General features: G+C 35.1%; 1 protein-coding gene across 7 annotated transcripts in view; it reads left to right on the top strand.

Annotated features, from left to right (window-relative positions):
* The window catches only part of LOC144474200 (cysteine-rich secretory protein 3), a 224,041-nt gene that overhangs the window by 62,557 nt on the left and 137,512 nt on the right, over window positions 1–23,972 (top strand). For all 7 annotated transcript variants that reach the window (XM_078188851.1, XM_078188849.1, XM_078188850.1 and 4 more), the window contains one exon: window positions 535–595. The gene's annotated coding sequence lies outside the window, so the exon portion shown is untranslated. The remainder of the gene's footprint in view (window positions 1–534; window positions 596–23,972) is intronic.

The raw sequence follows: 23,972 nt of genomic DNA, 5'->3' as shown, positions 1-23,972 counted from the left end.
AATTTAATTGATTATTATCCAACGTGATTAATACTCTGCTTGCTAACGCGGCGTAAAACTGCCAATTAGAAAAATATGTTTGTAATATGGGCGGTGCGCTGCGCTTATACGGTTTCGTGATCTCTCGAATCTTTGAATTGCCTTGCATTTATTTTGATCGCAAAAACAAATTAAACATGTACCGAGCCACTGAAATATCGAGGTTTTCGCTGGCACCTCCAGATGTTGGGTGCGAATTTATCACACCACCGAAAATAGAACACGCAGCCACGAGTTCCCGTAAAATCAGGATTTTAAGGAAAGAAGGTTTGACTGTTCTGGTAGGAAGGAACTTTCCTCTTGGGCGTTTCTTGGCTGAATGGATTATCCGAACCCATCAGAGGGACTTGCCAGTTTCCACATACTGTGGTAGTTTATAAGAAAGGGATTTTTAGACCTAGATTTGTGTAGCAAGCTATTGGGATTTAAAGTCAGGCGAGATATAATAGTAATGTAGCTAACATGTTGTAATAACAATATATTCTTTTGTTTCAGTTTGGCTGCTAAGAAATTTGAGCTTGGTTTGCATTGGTACCCTCATTTTTATTTTATACAGGTACGTAGAACATTTTTGCCTTACTATCTCGTTCATAGAATATTACCTGCTTTATTGTCATTGCTCGTGATACTGATCCTGATTCGTTTATACTACTTTTCTTTCAGTTGAACTTAAAATTTTCTTAGTTGTTCTTGAATCTGTAATTCTCCTTTATATGCATTATATTCTTAATTTTTAGTTACTCATGTATTAAATATGTACGTTTACCGACAAAAACCAAGAAACTTTACATATTGTTAACATTTCAGTGAAATTTAATACTTTCACAAACACCCTTCTTATTTAGTAATAAATACATACTATAATAAAACATATAACAGTGCACACGACAGCTAAAAAGAATAAGAAAGGTAAAAAAAAATATGAAAATAAAATAAAAGTTAGGAATTAATCTATTAGAAATTAAAATAAATGTTTTTTTTTTATTGGCGCAATACAAATTTTTATTTCGTGTTAAGAAGTTTTACTGTACCTAAGAAACTGCAACTGTGCAACACGTTTCTTAACTTTTGCTCGCAAGTGTAGATGTCATATTTTGTTTTTCTCTATTAATTCTCGAACAACGGGTTTAGTTGGACCCAAAGTATAAAAATTGTTCTAATTCGAGAGTTCGAAAATAAATTTAAATGTTCATATGTTTCGTTAAAGCCTATGAGAAAGCTAACGTGTAGAGTAAGTACCTTAAAAAATACCTTTGAAAGAGTTCATAAATAAAATGATTAATCGGATTAAATAAAATTAACATTGGAGACAAGTTGTGATATTTGATATATATTTTATGAAATTTTCGAGGTCGCCGGCGTAATAGTTAAACTAAATACAATTAGATAATAGTTAAACTAAATATAAACAATGCGTTAACAGAAGTATGTATGCTTCTAATATCTATCAGATGGTATCATTGCAAACGATGTTATCGGTCAACCCAATATTTACTATTGGCTCCGGTGCAAATATGTACAACATTTCGTACAGTTTTACAAGCCTGTTGAGCCCCATCAAGTAGCACAACCGGACAGCCTAAACTGCAACATAAAATACAGTTAACACGTGAGTCACGTGTGACCCAACGTTCTCTCTTCTATCTATGAGGACCATACCAGTGTAGGTTTATTGACTGCTCGCCCGGACACCTCGTATAACTCACCGTATCGTAAATCGTATAAACTTATAATGAAAAGAATAAAACTTGATAGCATACTTTCATGGTTAGTTGTTAATATTTTCGTGACCTAGAACGTGTTACTACTTTCCTTGAACTATACATATAGTCGTTAAAGCATTTTCCACAACTCTCACGGGAAAAGTTACATGATACCATGTCGTAACGCACCTGGCGTTAAGGATTCCATATTCTTTACAACTTTGTGTTTACGATGCAGGTTGTGCACTCTAAATTCATCCATCATTATATTCATTTTTTGTTAAGATAAAAGTCATCTTTTCCTCAAAACGGGACTATCTTTTTTTCTAATCAAATTCACCATTCTCAAATTATATTCAGTTTTATCAAATAACAGTCGCCTTTTTTCAAATCAAATTCATTCTTTTCTGCAAACCACATTTATCTTCTTCATATCAGATTTTCTTTCCCCTAATCGAATCACTTTTTTAAAAATTAATTTAATACTTTTGCAAGTTCTATTCACCTTTTTTACAATTGAAACACACGTCTAAACTATACTTAACAAGAGTTCTTAATAATTGTTAATATCGTACCTACCTAAACTAACCTCTCAATTCTCATTAGATAATATTGTTTTTAGCACAGCGTGGAATATAACGTTAAAGTCAACAGGAAGTTGATAAATAGACCGTTCATATTTATGCGAAATGAAAACTGAATTAATTGCAAGATACGATTGTCATATAACAACCTTATCTATTTATAACACTCTATCTAACTACTCTTTTGCACTTCAAGTACTTATCTTTCCCATGAGTGCATAAAATACACAATCTACCGATAAAGATTAAACGTACAGTGAGTCATTTTAATCACCTTTTTCAACAACCATTATCTAGGTCAATAAGAAAGGAAGTAATTTATTATAGAAAATATATCATGTCTTTTTAAAAACTAAATTTTCTTTTTCATAATCGACTCTTTTGCAAATAAATTTAAAAAATCAAAATGTGTAATTTAATTAATGGAACTGAGACTAGAAAATTAAAATTTATCATTTATCTGAACATCTTCGTAAAATTCAGTTTGTTCGAATATATTACAGTAAAACTTAATCATAGAAAGTAATAAAAACTATGATTCGCCTTTATATAACCGATGTGGAAGTCAAAGTGTTAAATAATTGCAATAAAAATAAAATCCGATGTAAATTCGTTATTCTTGAATTCAAGATTGTATTGTATTTACATAACAATGAACTTAAAATACTGATTTATCAGTGACCATGCTTCCACTGTTGCATTAGTTATATTTCTAATATCTGATTTCCTCTGCTAGAGATTCTATTCCACTGATTTCGACGTATGTATTGTGTGGAAGTTCTTTAAAATCTTTAGTTTTTTTAACTTCGTTATACTTCGACAGTAACTTAGATTGTTAGAAAACCTGACCGAGCGTAATCAAAGTTTCAAACTTTGAGCTCGCTATTGTAGTTCGCCGCGTTGGGTTTGAAGTCACGGGAGCAATTACTTCCCTGGAAAAAGAATTGAATGATGTGTAATTGTAGGAATGTCAAATCTAGCAAAAGGCGGAGCGATCGTAAAATATATAAAACTACAGTTGAAAAGGAAGACGCCTGTGCTACACAATGTTTCGGCTGTGACTGACTGCAGGCATAATTTTCGCCGGCGATGGGAACTTTCCCATTTCTTTATGACCCGCCATCTGGCCTATTCTTAAGTGCCCTGACACAGTCCCGTATCGCACTGGACGCCCGAGCAGATTCTTGGCTTACAAATAACAAGCTCTCCAGTACGACAGTAATTTTATAACTTTTATAACTTTCTATTTGTGATCCATTACATATTAACACGTTCGTCGGCGGCAATTAGACACGAAAATCCCCACATAATTAAAGCAATTTAATTAAGTGAAATAAAACTAAAAAGTTCACATTTATCATAGGGGATGACATTAGAACTCTTTCGCATTCAAAAAATCATAGTCGAATTCATTTTGCTCGAATATGTTGCAAGAAAAATAAATTTATAAAATTGGTCAGAAATTAATGTCACCCAGATATGAGTGACGCGGCGACGAACGTGTTAAATGTGGCTAGGGAAAAGTGTGTTTGGACAACTAGATGATTTTTTCTGGTAAAAATGAATGAGAAATATTGATATTCTTAGTTAATATAGACGTTGGCTTGTATTTTACATATTTAGGTGTACCATAAATATAAGAACAATCTAGCGATTATTATTGGTTTGTTATACTCGATACTTCGATAGTAGACTGTAGAGAAAACTAAGTAAATTATGTAAACGTAAAGAATGAAAAGTCACTAGTGTATCGTTTTCAATTTGCTCAAATCAACGAGAAGAAGAATACATGTATAATTCCCCCATCTTGGAATTAATACGGAAAATTTTTATTTCATATAAAAATCCGATGTCTATCCATTACATTCGTACAATAAAAAATATAGCATGGGATATGTAACTGGGCGAGAGAAATTAATAATGATGTGAATATTATACAAATCGTTTTTTACACAATATGTGTTATAAAACGGCTGCGTGTAGATTGGCAAAGCATGTAGATAACATTCTTCACGTTTATGACAATCTTTTTCAAATAATTAAAAAGGGAAAAAGCCAGATTGCGAAAAAAACTAAATTGCGATCTTTATGCGAAATGAAAACAATTTACTTAAATTGCAACGAACAGTATATATTTAATCAAGTATATATTTATTATCTTTATACAATATCTTTATACAAACTATATACAAATTTATCGAATGTTTCTATTGTCATGGGTTTCCTCTGATCATTGTTGTCACAAATGCAGAAAATCCGTTCCATTTTAAGATGAGGAGAAATCGAATGTAAATTTGCTTGCAGTTTTATCGGAAAAGTATATTACTTCAGAATTACGTCTATGAATACACAATTCCCACGCAATTTCAGCGAGTTCTTCGAATGGGGATGCTGCATCGTCCAGAAGTTTATAGTAACTTTTTCCAATTTAGACTATAAGCCTCAAACGATGTGCAAGTGCCGCCGATGGATCTAGATAATCCATTTAGCTAAAAAAGAGCCGAGAGAAATATTCTTTATCATAGCAAGAGTAAATCGAGTTTTATGTATTGTATTGTCGCATAAGTAACTTGCGTAACGAGAATAAAAATACCATTGAATGATTAGATCTTTCAAATGCAGGAAAACTTATAAATTAACGAAGTCCAATTACATTTTAATTCCATTTTCGCTGTGTTTTATTACGAGTAATCTCTTGGTTCATGAAAAAAACTTTTCTTTAATTCTAATTTTTATAAAATAAAGCGTGGACATGAGAATTTAGATAAAAATATACTGTCTAGTGACAACAATGATCAGACAGAATAGCATTTGTTAAATAAAATAATAGTGGAGAACGTGAAGTCGACGAAAATTAATTATTAATAAACATTCTGCTTCGTTGCCAAATAAAAATCGAAATTACTATCACAACAACCCAATACATTTCCATTGAAAGAACAGACTAAATTTTAGTGAATCATTATTGTAAATTATATTCAATAAGAGTTCTTAATACATACCTGTATGCATACACATTCATTTCTCTTATTAATGACTTTAACGAGTTGATAGGAATATAACAGTGTAAATACTTGTTATGTCTCTACTGTTTTGCACTTATGCTACTTATCTTTATCATCAATAATCTATAATAATCTAATAAAGATAAAATCAGTTTTTTTTTATAATATCGTGATAATATCGATGGCATCAAGAATAGTACAAGATTAGATACGACAAAGAACAAGCAAAGTTTTTCATTATTATCATCTTCTGAGACACATCGTCTGATTCCGACATCACAATTTCAACTCTCACAATATGTAATATAATATAATATAATTAATAATAATTTCGACCACGGACGATGAGTAGGGAATGAAATAATAATATCCATATTATATTAGCACTCTGAGACTGCCACTCATGCATTCAAATTTATTTCGCTGCCTTTCCATGCGTTCGCTGATTCTGAACTCATGCGTTTGATGATAAATAAATCACTCTGCAAATGTCTGTCATTGAGGTTGAGGATATTTAGATATTGATACTGTCAAGATTACTACGAATATGAAATAATTTTATTCAAAGCTCACTGATGCATTTGAATCTCAATGTCCATTAATTAAATTATTCATTACGGCGACGTGTCACATAATTAATTATATTTGAAGCGAACGACTCCACGCGTCTTAAATTATTTCAATCGCCACTGCAGTTCACGTTATTTTATCATCCTTCCTTTACTAAATATTATTTCTTCCATCATTCGTAAGTTGTTAATGGCTTTTATGTTATTGTTAAATAACAAAATATCATTTAATTTTCAGTGATAAATTTTTATTTCTAGTTACTTTTGTTATTTTTGTAATAATTCTAGAATTGGTATGATTACGTACGGCGTAACATTTTCTTAAAATCATGACTCCTCATCATCAATCATAATTCATAATTCAGTCTCCTGGAGTTAGGGGACTGCAGAAATTGTATTCCGTGTCGTTGTTATCTACTTTTCCAGAGTCTGTGCTTCCTTTCTGGTAAAGAAAAGCTTCTTCTTCTACTTCTCTTTTTGCTTGAGAAATAATTACTTCTTAAAGGAAATGGTGTACTTTTCTGTTCGAGGTGTTAAATCGTTTATGTAAAGCTGTAATCTCTCCGTTTTATCTCTAACATTTTCTCAAGTTTCGAGAACATTTCAATGGCCGTACTTTCATTTTGTTATGTATGAATTATCTGTTATTGTGACCGCTTACTCGACATTGTTTTACAATATTAGTTTTGTCTTGGTTATAACAATTACAACTGTCCTGGTAATTGTCCTCAGATGAATTATTACATTTTTTTATAGCCGTATAGGGTGAGTCATTTAGCTCTATCACTTTTATTTTTCTTCTATATGTTATATAAAAAAATGCTTCGACAATTAATTCTTTTCTATTTTCCACTTTTATCAAAATATGAGGATCGCCTTGCGTTTTTTAATTATAATGAGCTACAGCTTAATCATGTCATTCGAAAATCTATTAAATCCAGAATAAAAAATTATTAAGATCCAAGGGCTCAAAAATTAATATTCGTCGGTATTATTAATTAGTGAATAGCATTTCTCTTTTTACCATACAACTTTTGTTCGAAACAGATTAATGTGAAACGGTTAAATAAATTTCCGTGTATAGAATCCTAAACAATACTCAGCCTGAAGTCTTCGAACAATAGAAGGTTCTCAGCAGAGCCTATAACATTTTTCTTTCGAATTTCTTTATTGATTAACTCTTCATAGTCGATCAGACTTGAAGTATTTATATAACATTGTGAAGACAACCGAAAAATGTAATGATATTGTTACACTATTTACAATGTATCAAAATTATGAAAAGAAACGACTTACTTTCGTTCAATTTTTGTTCGTTACAACTTCGAAAATTTTGGTTTTGCATTTGGTTTTGCATTTTGAGATCCGTAGTTCGATGATTAGTTATCGAAAAATGATTAATGGACAAAGAATTGTTATTAACATAAATTGTACGTACGATGTTGTCCAGTGGCTTGACTACGTTTCATATTTTAGGTCACATTTAATTATTATGCGTTTAGGCCACGCTGACTACGGTAACCTAGATTCGCTGTCGACGTTCCACAGTTTATCCTAAAATTGTTCCCTCAAACACGCACTGGAAAGTTAATTCAGAAAGGCGGCTAATTTAATTAATAATCTGCACGCTACAAAGGAGACAGCCAGGAGATTTCTCAGGCCAGACCTGTTTCCTCGAGAATATCTTCTGTGATATAAGCAAAGAGCTCGGGCAGAAACCGATGCTACAAAGGATGCATGATTTTCTGAAAATTCCTACTATCTAATATATGTTATATGCTTGTATGCGGCTGGTAGGAATGAAAGAGAAAATTTCTAACTATTTATTCGCTCGGCATTAAACGCAAGATTTGGTGTTGACGTCTCCAATTTTGTTAACATTATTATATTCATAAACGCGTGTTGGCGACGAATTGTGATTGCATAATAATGCTAGTTAGTAACTCCGAGGGAATGAATCTTGAAGAACCACGGAAGTTTTGTAAACTTATAAAATGGATATTAAAGATGAGTGAAATATTCCGAATCTATAAATTAAATCTTAAAAGATGACCGAAGTTTTCTAAATAAATAGAATTTTAGAAAATGGTTGCAATTTTCTTTGCAATTTATATGAATGAAATTTTAAATTTCCAAAGACGAAGTAAATTTTATAAGTTAACTGAGATTTGCTAAAACAAAATAAATTTTAAATTCGTAAAAAGTTCAAATGATATCAGAGATCCTTTATTTCATGGTAGTAATTAACATGCTAGCATTCCGAACGGACGTGCGCGCAACAAACCAACGCGATCGTAACGATGATAAAGATGAGTAAATCAAATAAAAAATGGAAATTAGTTATTACTATTAATAATAGTTAAACAAATATTATTGTATGACAATCTACTCATTAAAATGACTAAGAAAAGAAATAAATGTCTGCGTGGTTCATGCACTTGTAAGTAATGACAAATTAATTTTTATTTTGCATAAAGATTTACAATATAGAATATAGCAACATATTTAATTCTACCGTGTTAGGTTTTTCCATACTTTATAAACTTGAACGTGTGTTATATCTTTCCCAGTAAGCAAACCAACTACATCTACTGGGAATTTACTTGAATAAAAAGTAAGCAAACAGTTTAGTATATTAAACGTCCGACCGAATCCATCGAGAACTTTATTGATCGGTCTTTCTCGTGTCTCTGGAGTCAAGTTTTCGAGTACCTGTCGGCTGAGATAGTTAAAGCATGTGTGGAATGGGGTTTCATAGGGAGTGATGGATGAGCATTTTCCATGCATTCATTAAGTTAATATTTGCACATTATACATTGTCGGTCGCAAGAAAGAAAACCGCTAACTCGGTGTCGTAACGAAGACTGAGCAGAAAGACAAATTTAGCCAGTCATTTGTCAAACACGGTCGACTATCCATTGTGGTACCGAGCATTCATTTCGATGGCATATGTGTTTATCGTGCACAATACGTACATGCATACATTTACTAGAATTCTGATTTACTTTGGTTATACAAGTTCGTGTATGGGCAAGATTAATTCGTTTAATCATTTCGGACAAAATGTATGTTCATAAATAATTACAAAATAGGTAACACTGACTTTTATGGTAGCTTTAATTATACACATTGTTTCATTGATGTTTAAATTTTACTTTAACGATTATAAATCTCCTATATTATGTTCGCGGAGGGTTCGGCGCGTGCGTGTCTGTATGGACTGCTACCAATTCATTATTAACACTTTAACGACCGCACGTCTACGCGATCAAACGTCGCCAGGGGCCGGCAGTATTTTTGAAGAATTAATTTTAAAGAACTTTATTAAATTCACGAAAACGTTAACATAAAACAAAAAACAACAAAATTTAATCAAAAATTAAAAATAGGCGATAATTACCTATAATCAAAGACGTGACAATGAAATATGAAGCCAATAGCAATATCCACACTTGTTTACATTCATAAATTATCACACAAAGAGTGTGGTACTGGTGAACAACCTTCGGCGTCAGCATCACACACATGTTGTGTGAGCGGTCGGTAACGGTTGTTCCGGCTATCACACACATGCTGTGTGAGTGGTTGTTAAAGTGTTAAAGGAAAGTGTAAGACAATGAAATTCGAATAATGTGTAGCGTGGTTAGAGATCGAACTTTACTATTATAAAGGGACGCGTGATGAATGAACAACAAAGAAACAGGCGGGAAGAATAATTCATATTCACAGGTTTCGAATTATGCTGTGCCTGATATAGGCCCCATTCATACGATTGATGTTAATAGATCGATGATAATATATTCTACCATAAAACAAAATACAATATAATTAATACACGAATGTGAGGATAAACATATGGAAATACAATTATTGTCGATACGTATTTACGATACATAACAAGTCTTTCGCCCTGTAACTCGGGGGCGTTGACGGGGGCAGTGTAGGTTTCGATCCACTAAAGCCCCGCTTGGGGCGACCTTCGGACGCGTATCCTACGCCTGACGTTGCTACACTATCAGAAGGTGTCCTGGGAGAAGTAAGAGTAATTAAATTCCTGAACTAAAAGAATTTGATTTTTTCTTTGTATATAAAGTAAAATATAAATGAATTTAATAAAATTGAATCAAAGTAGTGCTGTACGCGAGAATAAGGTCTTTTGTCCGACCTGCATAATATACCTCTCAATAATTGAAACGAACTATACTTGAATGTAAAATATTAGTAAACATAATACTTTAGCTATAATAAAAGAACAAGTAAAAATAAACTATAGCGCAGGCAATTCTTAATTCAAGATAACAATTGTGTTTCTCAAAATTGTGTAATACGAATTACAAAGTGTAATAGAGTTAGACTCTTTTGCTTTAATAAGTATAACAAATGCGTTGTTACGAGCCGAGGGCCGGTGCACACGTGGCCGGAGGTCAATGAGTTTGCGCGGATATTTGGAAAGGAATGCGTGGACTGGCCGATGCCTCTTTCATCACCGGGTCGCCACTAGTAGGATAAGGTTTCACGGACTGGTCGTTGCCTCTATCATCAACGGGTCGCCGCTAGTAGGATAAGGTTTCACGGACTGGTCGTTGCCTCTATCATCAACGGGTCGCCGCTAGTAGGAAATTGCGTGGACTGGCCGTTGCCTCTTTCATCAACGGGTCGCCACTAGGTGTAGGGATGGTTCACGGACTGGTCCTTGCCTCTTTCATCAACGGGTCGCTACTGGGTGTAATGGTTTCGTGGACTAGCCGATGCCTCTTTCATCAGCGGGTCGCCACTGATTGGGTAATGGGGTTTTGGATTGATTCTAATTTTGCCTCGTAACTTCGAAAGAAATATTAATTGATACACCTCGAGCGGCAAAGGTATATCTTTGTGGGATCGTTACCAACAACTAACTCGAACTGGGAGATGGAATGAAATAAACTTGTACACTGAATTGCAAGTTTAAAACTAATATAATCTAACAACTTCAGTCTATTACAAGTGTGTAAGTGTAGTGTAAGTTTCGCGATAGTCCTAAGACACGCTCTCTGGTTTTCGCACCAAGTCGGCGAGGGTTAACTATTGCTCGAAGGAAAACTCGACTCGATCTTGCTACGTCTCGCGTCGCGATTTGACTTGAAACTGCCCGATGAGAAGAAAAATCTTAGCCCTTTTCTATGCGGCTGAACTAGAAAATTTGGTAGTGGGGGCTGGGCCTACGTGACCAGATCATCCCGCGGATGATACAGTGGCAGGTGGTCCCAGCCCTTAGGTTGGGGTTCGTCGGAAGACTAAACATTTATATTATGATCGCGGAGTCGCGCTCCCGGCCGACGTTAGCTAGTGTAAACCCTCAAGAAGGAGCAGAAAAATCGTCTGGAGTAATCTCCGTACGTAACAGCGTAGAAAGCTAAATAACCGTTGAAACGTGGTCTTCGTCAATTTTATATAAGGCTCGCTAATTGTTATCTTTATCATTCCTGAGCTCATTAAACGGGACCGTTTACATTCCTGCTAAATAACCATCTTACGCTCTCCGCTGCAACATCTTTATTTTCATGCACCACTTATATCAAGAAGTCTTTGCTTGTTTGCTTGTCCCTAATCTTTATAATTTTTGTATTATGCACCGACCTATTTTTGCGACGTCTTTCGTTGTAACTTGTGCTTCTTTCTAGGCAAAGGCAGTGGTATACCTGGCGTCGCTTCAATTTTGTAACGCTTTTATTATTACACAGTGGTCATTAAAAACACAAAATTAGAATAGTATATCTTATAACATAAGATTTACAAGCACTGGATTTATTGTAGTGATTACTTTGTTAACCTCTTTGCTCTAATATAACAAAAGTCATAGATTTTAATAAACTTTAGTACACTTCGGTGAATTGTAGTAAAAATTGATTTCTGAATTTAATAAAAACGATTGTGGAAGTAATGTAATGGTATATGTATCGAGCCAAATGCTATACTTAATGTATGCAAAATAATCAGTTATTACTTAATTTATAAGAAAGGTAATGAAATAGAGATATACTTCTCTTGTTAATAATTTAAATAAGTTAGTAATAATGGGATGTTACTTTTACATTCTCCTTATATTGTTAGTATTTTATTTTATTTTAACCAATTTCGTTAAAAATGCATATAATCCGCAGTCTACTTATAAAATGCAAAATTCACAGGTGTAATAACATGAAAGTTAAATTAAATACAGTTAACACTTTATTTACAAGAAGCTTTTTAATATTTTTTACAATGGCTGAACTGAATCAACGAATCACAAGTGAATTTTCATAAAATTTACTGAAATTTGTAACAATATTTTTAAATTTTATTGAACTTTGTAACAGTTCGTTATACCAAGAGATGTTTCTTATTAAAATATATAAACGAATGAATTGTTTAACCTTAGCTTTTTAATATACGATTAAAAATACATTTGTTCAATGTTTCAACCAGCATATATTTTAATGAAATTTTCGCATGCCGTGAAGTGACGAACATATTGACAATTCGTCGGACAATGATTTTGTTTTCCATTGACTGCGAAAATGTAACACAGTTTATCAACGCGCATTTCGACGTCATACATTTGGTTAACACAATATTTTTCATCGAACCAGGCGTGCTTTACTTTTCGTAATTCTAGATTTAAGCGAAATAAATAAACCATTGATTTAACGTCCGAAATGTTGAAAAATGCAGGACAAACGAATCGAAGTTTTTGGCCCAAATATTATTTTTTATCACACTATGTACTGTTTCAAACTCCAGATTTAAATGACTTGTAGCATAAAATAACAATTGTTTCAAAATCGAAAATATTAGAAAATGTAGATAAGTCAAACGACTTTTGTAATGTGTTTATTAATTAGCGTGATTTTAGCAATAATATTAATTTTATTATAATAACTTTATTGCATATTAAGCGTAAACAAGATATATACGATATAAATAATACATCGATATAATTACATTATAGTGAATACACTTTAGAAACGTCTTTATAGTTCCAACAAAATAGTTCAAAATTTCTGCGTACTCTTTACGTTTAAATTATTAAAATTGAAATAAAAATATTCGAAAATAAGTACTTGTATCTAGAAATCCCTATCGTTCGATCATTACCATATGCTGCCGTTTCACGCGTTAATACGATAGAGGTTTTACTGCGATTAAAATTTTCATTGCATATTGTGGGTTGCGTGATAACATGCCTTGCAATTTCGGAAACGGAATATTGGCACCTTGACCGATTCGATTAACTTTACTGCTCGGTTAACCATATTGGTCTATTGATTGTTTCGAGTGGAACACTGGTCCAACTATCGTCGATGTTGTCGGTTGACCAGTTTCTCTGCTACTGCCTCCTCGAAGTCTGTGCGATTCGTTTCATTCCTTAAGTAATATTGATTCGAGTGCTACTTCATAACATTTAGAGAAAATAGAAGCGGTCTCTCGTGAGTACACTATCGCTTAAATCAGTATCATCAACGTTCATCGACATACCTACCGAAATATTGTTTAACTGTTGCGCCATAAATCATGTATTATTAACCCCTTACCACACTTTGACGAGTCCGACTCGCGATGGAAATTACTAGTAATTTGGATAAAATTCTAGTCCCTTGTTATTAATATTTAAGCATTCGAGTAAATTCAGTTATTTCAGTCCCTTCTGAGAAATTATACCAATTGAAAAATTTCTAATTGCAGTGACTGTGAAGAAAATGGTACGGTAAGGGGTTAATATTACTCGTTTACTATATTCATTACCTTTCGGCGTAGAACGACTTCGTGTTGTAACTATTTTTTAAATTATTCTTTTCATATAATAACATCCTTTAGACAACCAACGATACATCAAGGAAAGGTGCATAAACGTTTGCATTGTGTCATTCGTTACAATATTCATTAATATGCATACATCGATTAGAATCCGTATGTCAATTGTACAATTATGCAGTGTCTCAAAAGTCACTCGCAATCGCAAAATGAGGGGTTCCTGAGGTCATTTGAAGCAACTATTTCCTTAGCGCGGTTTTGTTTATAAATTATTAACAAAAAACCATGACCAATAAGAGCTGAGCTTGCTTCGAACTAGATGACCGAGCCGAGGAGCGAACGAAACCCAATTCCCCTTAACGATACCTTTGAGAACATTTTTGTAAAGGAAAAAGTTGCTTGAAATGGTCTCAGGCATTCCTCATTTTCGGATCGTTAGACATTTTTGGGAAATCTTGTATATTCTTCAAACATAGGCGAAAAATATAAACATTTTGATATTGCTATACAAATATGGGTTCCAGTTTTTCTCCAAGAATCTAAAAAACATGTTAAAAATTGCGATCGAAGCTAGAATACTTTCTTAATTAAATGCGTTTCTTCTTTGAAACTTGGAAGGTTGCTCGCTCCCATTCAAGTGATCGCAGTTGCGAACAAATCTGTATCGAGCACTATTGGGCCGTGCTGAAACCGCATAGAAATCCGCCGTGCCTGACTTTTCCCATAGAAAAAAGGAAGAAATAGAAACAAGGCTATCCGTGCAACATCGAGATCATCAGCCCGCGACCTATTCTCGTTCTTTCCTCGGAACAGCCCGTTGTTACACAGCGTCGAGTTGCAGCTATCTGAACGTGAATAATGACAATTAAAGCAGTGTCAGACCGTCGCGTCGGATTCGTCTCGTCTCTCCTCTTTTCGTTACTCCCTATTTTTTCCCCGTCCCGGTCGAGTCGCGTGTTCCGCAGCGTTCCTGGCACGATATTCTTTGCGGCTCCAAAGTCATTATCGTCCGAGCCGTGCTTTATTTCCATTATTATTATTATTATTATTATTATTATTATTATTATTATTATTATTTGCTTCGTCCCGGCGCGGACAGCAAAAGAGCTGCCAGCCTCTCGGGAGCTCATTATAATAATATCAAATCGGAATTTGCATCGAAACGTCAATTTGTATTCACATCGATTCGCCCGCCGCACTTGCTTAGTCTTCTGTTTCCTTTTCCTTTCTTCTCTTCCTCTTTCTCTCACACTCTCTCTTGCTCCTCTTCTCTCGGCCCGGTCTTATATCTTTCTCTGTTTCTCCCTTTCTCTCTCACTCCACATTATGTCGCAACAAAACGACGGGACAGTTTCCCAAAATGTAACGGTTCTTGCCCCAATCGGAGAAGTTTGCAAAACTTATATTGATCTCAAATTTACAGTGGAATACAGTGGAACTATGATTATCAGAGCCAAGGCATGACGTTTCTGCAACGAAAATTGTATTACTTTGTATTTCTATTACAGAGCGCTGAAAAAAAGAAATTATATAATCTAGTTTCGTTTCATTCATTAGTATTGACATACATATGTATAGTGATTGCATCGACGAACGAAGAGAGAGAGAGAGAGAGAGAGAGAGAGAGAGAAAAGTACGTAAATGTAATCCTTAGTGCGAGATCTGTTTATTTCTTAGGCAATACCGTTCGGATAATCGAATATATGATAATCGAAGTGTTGGTAATTGAATTTTCGCTTAATTAAAATCAAAGCAATATTGTTTGCTAATAAGTATTGCTCATACCAAGATTAACAATAAGTTTATACAGTAACACAATTGTGTCATAAAATAAACTGTATTTATAATACATTTGACATATTCGAAAATAAGTAAGTGTCCAGAAGCTTATGGACAGGGGTGTTGAATACAGAAGTGACGCTGCCAGTAATAATAATAGTAGAGTGCGGATTTGTATGCAAAATAGAAATCGTTTGTATCGATTGCAAGCAATATCGGATAAATAGAACGTTTTCAATTTTTTTTATAATTGTAATGAATTAACAATAATTCATTAACATTTCAAAACTCTCTCAACGTTTTTACTATTTAAAACTGTTATTGCTCAATTTCGCCATAAAGGTGTAGAATCCACAGTCTGCTGATAAAATACGATACTGATTGATTATTATTTGAATAATGTTAAAATAATAATGAAAACAAAACTAATAATACTAATAATAATAGATCTAATTAGCACGTAATTGCGCGAAGATGGCGAAGTCGTTTGGTGAGATGTAACACTGCATCCCTCCTACCCTTTCTCGCTCACTGTTTCTCTTTTTATCTTCCGCTCTTTTTCTTTCACTTCATTTCTCGCCCCTCTCTCTCTCTCTCTCTGTCTCTCTCTCTCTCTCTGTCTCTCTCTCTGTCTGTCTCTCTCTCTCTCTCTCTTTAATATCACTGCGAGGGACGGAGAAAGTTTCCGGCGCCCGCCGGAATTAATCCACTTGGCGGTGTCTGCTTTGAAACTCGTTAATGAAATTCTATCGATGTAGCTGGACGATGAAGATTTTAATAACACTTCCCTCGTTTCTTTTCGTCCTGCTCTCACGGCCGGCCTCGACCGCGGCGAATTGTCGAGCCGGCACGGCGGCCCAGTAATTAAATGTTCTTGATCCTTTTCGTTAGACGGTCCCGATAAATTCTGGGACGAGGGGAGAGACGTGGGGGGAAGAGTGACGGCTGACGCGTTCCTCGATTATTTCGAAATAATTTCCGACCGTTTCTAATTGGAACGACGGACGGTTACCAAATTATTTTCAACGATTTTTAATTGGAACGTAACGTGCGGGATTGCGTTCAACACCAGTCGAATTCAATCGAGAGACCAATCGGAGGTGCAATGCCCGGCGACGCCCTAGTATTACTCTTCATTTATTTTCCGCGATTTCGCGGTGGTGGAATTTGTCTGTATTCAATTGGGCCATTTATAGTGCCATGAGAATACAATTTTATTCTTCATGTTTCTAGCATCGTTCTCGTAAATGCTTATTTACCTATGCGTGATATTATTTATTTTGTTGTGTCGTATCGTTCGCCTCGTTGGCGACTTATATTTACGACCGGTTAACGAAGAAAGGTTGTAAGTCTAACTCCGGAGAATCCATTTATTTACACTTTTTAAAGAAGTGATCTTAGCTACAAAGGACTTGGCTGCAGTTGTAGCTAATCTCGATATAATGACGTCGCGATTTATGATAGTTAAATGATTCTTTGATCTTGCTACCTCGGTGCAAGAACGATTCTAAACTTGTTGTCTTCGATGTAAAAACGATTCTAAACTTGCTGCACTTGTTGCAAAAACGATTCTATTATTTCGTTGTCGTACTAGCTTTTACGAAAGCTCGGTCGCAGGAGAAATTTGGTGGAAGTGGAAAAAATGTCTAAAGTAGGGAGAGGAAGGAACTCTGTGGTAGGGGGTGTTTCAGCAACGTTTGACAGGGATTTCCTCCAGGTCTGAATGGAACCGTAAAAATAGCCGTTCGCGGAACGGTCGCGAGCCTGCCGTGGGCCGACAGGCCTCTGTCTGCGGACCCCTTTGGAAATCCCCGAGGTATATTAAAGGTATATTAAAATTACTTGATGGATCGGTTCCTCAAAAATAGCCTTTTACCATTACTAGCCTTTTAACATCCTATCATGAGTCCCAAACATCACCTCCTATTTTCGTAAATGGGGTACAAAATATAACACCACTCAAAAAGCTACTAGATACAATAGCTCAAGATAATTATATTCTAAAACTTCTAGGTAATAATCAAGTTAAAATCCAACCAAAAACTACAGAGAAATATTTACCCATCATAACTGCATTAATGGAAAAACAAACAGAGTGTTACACATACCAAAGAAAGCAAGATCGCAACTTTAGAGTAGTCCTTAAAGGAGTCCACGCAACTACAGATATGGACGAAATAAAGGAAGAGCTGAAAATGAAGGGGCATACTATTGTCATAAAAGGCCGTGTAAAATGTGCTGGGATGCACTTAACGAAAGATTGCACGTGTAAAGAGAAGAAAGCAGAAGTTAAGTGTTGCAATTGTGAAAGTGCCCATACAGCTAATTACAAAGGATGCATTGTGCGCAAACAATTAGTAAATAAACTATTTCCTGCACTGAGGCAAAAAAGGAGAGCGCATCAGAGGGACAGCAAAGACCAGCACCCAATCCTAGACAGCACGATATTACATACGCAGATAATGTAAAACGAAACAAACAAGAAATAAATACACAACAAATCAATCAGGACCCAGCTCAGAATAAAGCTCTGCCAATACAGGACCAAAGCAATACAAACAAACTCGAGGATATGATGTCCAGACTAATTGACAGAATGGACACAATGCTCAACATCCTAACAGCCATGATGGCTAAACTGAACTAATAAAAAAAAATGGAGAACTTTTTAAAAATAGGAATATGGAATGCTAACGGTCTGGTTCAAAAAAGCCAAGAACTAAAATTATTTCTGGAAATAAATAACATAGATATTATGTACATATCTGAAACACACTTCACAAAGAAAAGCTACCTTAAAATACCTAAATATACTATTTATAATACCCAACATCCGGACGGAACTGCACACGGAGGAGTTGCAGTTATTATCAAAAGTACAATAGATCATTATGAAAATGCAAAATATAACACAGAACATGTACAAGCAACAAGTGTAACGGTACGAGATTGGAAAGGCCCAATCACATTCTCAGCAATATACTGTCCCGCGAAGCACACTATTAAACAAGAAGAATATACAGCTTTCTTTAAAACATTAGGAGAAAGATTCATAGCTGGTGGAGACTACAACGCGAAACAGCCCTGGTGGGGTTTCAAATTGCGTACCCCCACCCCGAAAGGCAAACAACTATCCGAAAGTATGCTTGAAAATAACTTATATCCACTATCTACCGGAGAACCCACCTACTGGCCAACAGATAGAAGGAAAACTCCAGATGTTATTGACTTCTGTGCTGTTAAAAATATTTCGAAACACAATTTAAGTATAGAGTCATCTCTCGATCACACATCTGATCACTCATCGCTTATTGCTACACTAAGCACTCAAATCATTCAAAAAAAGAAGTTACCATCATTACATAATGCAAAGACCAACTAGACATTCTACTAACAGAACGGGTTTACGGGAATATTACACTAAAAAAAGAAGAAGATCTTGATACAGATATAACATACCTTACCAACGAAATACAATTAGCCGCCTGGGACAGTACACCTACAGTCACCAATAAAATAAAAGTGATAAATTGCTCACGGATCATGGGAGACAAAATCATAGACAAACGTAAGTTAAGAAAAACCTAGCAACGGACACGCTCCCCAAAAGATAAAGCCAAATTAAACAAAATTATTAAGGAAATAAAAGACCTGATTCATAAAGAAAAGAATGTAGCTATACAGGATTACTTGATGAGCCTAACACCAACAGAAAACACCGATTACTCACTCTGGAAAGCAACAAGGTCAATTAAACAGCCTATACAACCAATTTCACCCATCTTAACAGGTTGAATGCCACGGGGGTCACCGGTGACCGGCGTGCCCGGATTGAAAAAAACATAAGAAAGTTAGACAAAAGACAACACTTATAATTTCTTATTATCATCATCGTTGATGTAGTAGTGTGAAGAAATGGATGCAGTATAAAACATTTGAAACATGTTTATACGTTCTAAATTATCTATTGTATATAATATTTCAACATTATATGTATCGCTAAATGGAAATTTCATCGTGGCGCCACGGACAATCCCGGTAAAATTGGCGTGGCATTCAACCTGTTAACAGCAAACAATCAATGGGCAAGAAGCAACGAAGAAAAAGCCCGAATTCTCGCTGAACACCTCAGAAAAATATTTGAACCCTTCCCCAGAGAAATCTCACAGGAAGAGGAAAAGGAAATACACGCATTACTATAAGAACCCGTAAATCAAGAACCTTCTCTAAAATGCTTTTCCGTAAAAGAAGTTAAAAATATAATAAACAAAATCAGTGCAAGGAAATCGCCAGGCTATGACTTAATAACAGGTAAAACTCTAAGGGAGCTGCCAAATAAAATAGATAGAATACTCACTATACTTTACAATGCTGTGATCAGACTTAACTACTTCCCAGCACAATGTAAGGTTTCAGAAATAATTCTTCTACAAAAAGCAGGAAAAGATCCGACTTCACCAACATCGTATAGGCCAATTAGTTTATTACCCATAATATCTAAAATCTTAGAAAAACTAATTTTAAAAAGAATAAAACCTATACTATCAGAAAGGAAAATAATACCGGAACATCGAACAAGTACATACACTAGTAAGGAAAGTCAACAAGGACCTAGAAGAAAAAAGATTTTGCTCTGCAGTGTCCTTAGACATATCTCAGGCATTCGACAAAGTATAGAACAAGGGACTGTTATACAAAATTAAAAAACAACTACCATACAGCATATTTCTCATAATGCAGTCTTATCTGAACAAAAGACATTTCCTCGCCAAGTATCAAGATGCATACACTGACCTATACGAAATAAAGGCAGGCGTGCGGCAAGGTAGCGTATTAAAACCGGTACTCTATTTACTTTACACTTCTGACTTACCAATACACGAACACACACAGCAACATTCGCTGATGACACAGCAACTACATCCATGTAAACCCAACAAAAGTGGCTCTACAAGTGGAGAATAAAAGCTAATGAATTAAAATCAGTCCACGTAACATTCACACTACGACAAGATACATGCCCACCGGTTAAGCTATATAACACAGAAATACCACAATCCGAATCGGTAAAATACCTAGGTATACATTTGGATCGAAGAATGACATGGAGAACTCATATATGGTGCAAGCGCAAACAACTCTGATACAAATTACAAAAAATGTATTGGCTTATGCCCCGCAAGTCGAAGTTGTCGATATAAAATAAATTATTACTACATAAATGCATATTTAAATCAATCTGGACATATGGTATGCAACTGTGGGGTTCAGCTTCTAACTCCAATATACAAATACTAGAAAGATTTCAATCGAAAATACTAAGATTAATAGTGTCGCGTCGCGAGCGGCCTATGTAATTAAGTTATGACGACCCCCAGGTTGATTCTTTATAATACCGCGTCGAAGCTTTCGGGCCTTCGACAACCGATACCAGATGTGGCCATGAGCAGGGGTACGGTCAGCGACAGCTACGCTAAAGACAATGAAAATCTGGGAACTCCCAGATTTCTGCTGTCCCCTCTTCTTGGCCATCGTTCTAATATTCATTGGTCTTAACATAATTTAAGTAGCAAATGAAATACCAACTCCACCCACGCCATTTACATACGAAGGCGTAATCGGAGGATGAGAAGCGTACCTACATCACTTTCCACTTTGCACTCGGTAACTTCTCATCTAGTCCGACAACCGACATTTTGTACATAGTTGTTATAGTTTGTGATAAGTTGTTCGTCTCTTTATTATTAAAACTTGTTTAAATACGGCACCTTGTTCCATCTCAGTTCACCCTCAAATCTATCCTCAACATATTAATTTATCGCGAGGTAGGCGCGTTATTCAATCGTCATCAACTACGGTCGACGCTGTAACGCACCGCGCAACAAATAGTAAACGCACCATGGTTCGTCACGAACGAAATCATAAGAGAGGACTTGGGAATTCCAACAGTTAAATCCGAAATAGTCAATTTCGGCTCCAAATATACAAAGAGACTCGCTGTCGCCCAAACCAACTGGCAACAAATCTACTACATGAAACAACAGACAAGAGAAGACTAAAACGCCACAAACCACTAGACTTTGACAGATTCACATAAATAACCTCACACATTACACACGCAGCAAGTAGTGTAAATAATATTATTGGTGCGAATCATCGGACGAACACCAACACGCTAATTTTCATCACTAGCTATCCAATTTACTTATCGCTCTGAGGCAGATTGTAAATTAATGGGAAAATAAAAAACAAAAAAAAGAATTTTTTTACAATTACAATGATCACAACATTTTCGATTGTAATCGTTTCTTTAAAGAAATTCGTGGAAGAAAAATAATATATACGGAATAATATTCATATTGAACAGATTATTACTAGAAATATCCATCATGAATGAGACTCTTCAAAATAGAAGAATCAGAAAACTGAATTTATTTAAACTCTTCGCCATTTTTATTGTAAATCGAGGAAGGAATTCATTAAATTATTTCTCGTGAAATAGTCTTTATAATTGCAATCAATTGATAGTAGGCCATTTCGATCTAATCTCTGTAAACTGACCTACGAAAGTAACAATTTACATAAAGGTCAGCGGTCCAATTATTCGCGTAAACGTGTGTAAGGGAAACACATCACTGATTATTTACTACCGACTTCCTTCGCTTTCTTTTGTTAAGGGGTTCGGAAAAATCCGGCGCCGAAAAGTCGCCCTCCGCTTCAAGTGAACCTCCGCTTCAAACGCTTAACGCGGTATACAAAAAATAATCTTCGCCGCGGGCAAAGTTACGTTCGCGGTCGAACAGAAGAAATGGATTCCTATCTTATTTCTGTTTTCGCAATTAACATGGACAACTTTTATTTTCCACAAAGATCCGCGGTCTAATTAAACATTCACTTTCGAAATATTTTCTCTCATTTTGAAAGTTTTCTCTTCGTGAAAGAGGAAGCCATAACTTCCAATTTCTTACTTTGTCACATTTTCGATGACCTCTGATGCTATTTATTTATTGCGATTTGTTTCGTATGCTTTGTCAGATAACAAACATCCACGATGGAATATCGTATGCCTGCCACTGTTATAAGCATTATCGTACTTTCACATCTTCGCAACGATTGTCAAGCGAGCACTCTGGCTCACCGCCATGAGTTTCGAAAAAAAGAGCACGGATGCATCGAGAAGAATCGATCTGTCAAAAATTCCGTAAAAATCGTTTGATTCCGATAGGCTCGCCACGGTTCGGCTTGATTCTAATTTTTTAACAACGCTCGCGCCATGTGTTTGTGCCGGCTGTGCGCGACACGTTCAGCGCTCAAACGATCAAACAAATGAAATGGCTCGTGGGACGGAAACGATTTGAAACAGAAACATGAACAATCTTCGCGATTTTTGTTTGCGCGATCTGTCTACTATTTTGGATTATCACTGAGAAGCAAAGTATTAAATCGCGTCTTTGCACGTTAAGTTATTAATAGTTAGCTATTTTATGTAATTTTATGCAGTATTCTTGTTTGCTCTGTTTCTCTTTTAATGCCCTGTGTATTGTATATGATACGCATTTTATACACAATGAATTATACAAAGTAGGTCATATAACTCGAACATTCCATGTTACTTTGAATTTATGCATCTGATTAGAAAAATGTTAAATACGCAATTTGTAGAGTTTTAAGAGGGCATGTGATGACGTATTCACTTTCTTCAGTATAGCTTTCGAAAGATTATAGCCAACATCCTTTTTATAAATGGTAAAGTATGTGTTGCTCATCGAGGAACAAAAGAATATTAAATTTTAAGTCCAGAAGTATGAACCTATGATGAGCCAAAACCTAATGGTTAACGAGATTAGAGGATAGATCGATCGACTAAGATACATATATCGACTTGCTTAAAATTTCATTAACTCGCTAACTTTAGAATGAATATAGGTCTCTACTTCTCAAAATTCAATATTTTTTCGATATGCGAGGTATCCCAAAATGTCTAACAAACCAGAAATGGAAAATACCTGAGGTCATTTCAGACAACTTTTTCCTTTGCGAAAATTTAATTCGCAGCATTGTTTACGAGTTATTAACAAAAAACACTGACCAATGAGAAGCGAGCTCGGCTGGCGCGATGTGGCAGCCGAGTTCACGAGCGGAGAAAGCCCAATTTCCCTCACTGGCTCAATCGACTCGCGTTAGCAGTACTTGGCTCTCATTCGTCAATGTTTTTCATTAATAACTTGTTTTTAATGAATGAAATGGTCTCAGGTATCCCCTGTTTCTAGATATTTAGACATTTTTGGGATACCTTGTATAATGAAGAAAATATGCTTTTCAATTTTGAAAGTAGGAGTTGAGCATAATTTCCAAAACTATACTATTTAAAAAAAAGTATATATACGCCGTCGTCTACCCTTAAAACTCTATAACTTTTGTATTTAACACATTTTAATTAGATGCATAATTTAAAAGTCATGTGAGGTTTGCAAATTATATCACTCGTCCTGTATTATAGTATCAGACTGTGGATTTTATGCA

This window comes from Augochlora pura, chromosome 8 (assembly GCF_028453695.1).
Source record: "Augochlora pura isolate Apur16 chromosome 8, APUR_v2.2.1, whole genome shotgun sequence".
NCBI lineage: Eukaryota > Metazoa > Arthropoda > Insecta > Hymenoptera > Halictidae > Augochlora > Augochlora pura.
The sequence above is the reverse complement of the archived record's forward strand: the minus strand, read 5'-3'. Positions and strand labels throughout refer to the sequence as shown.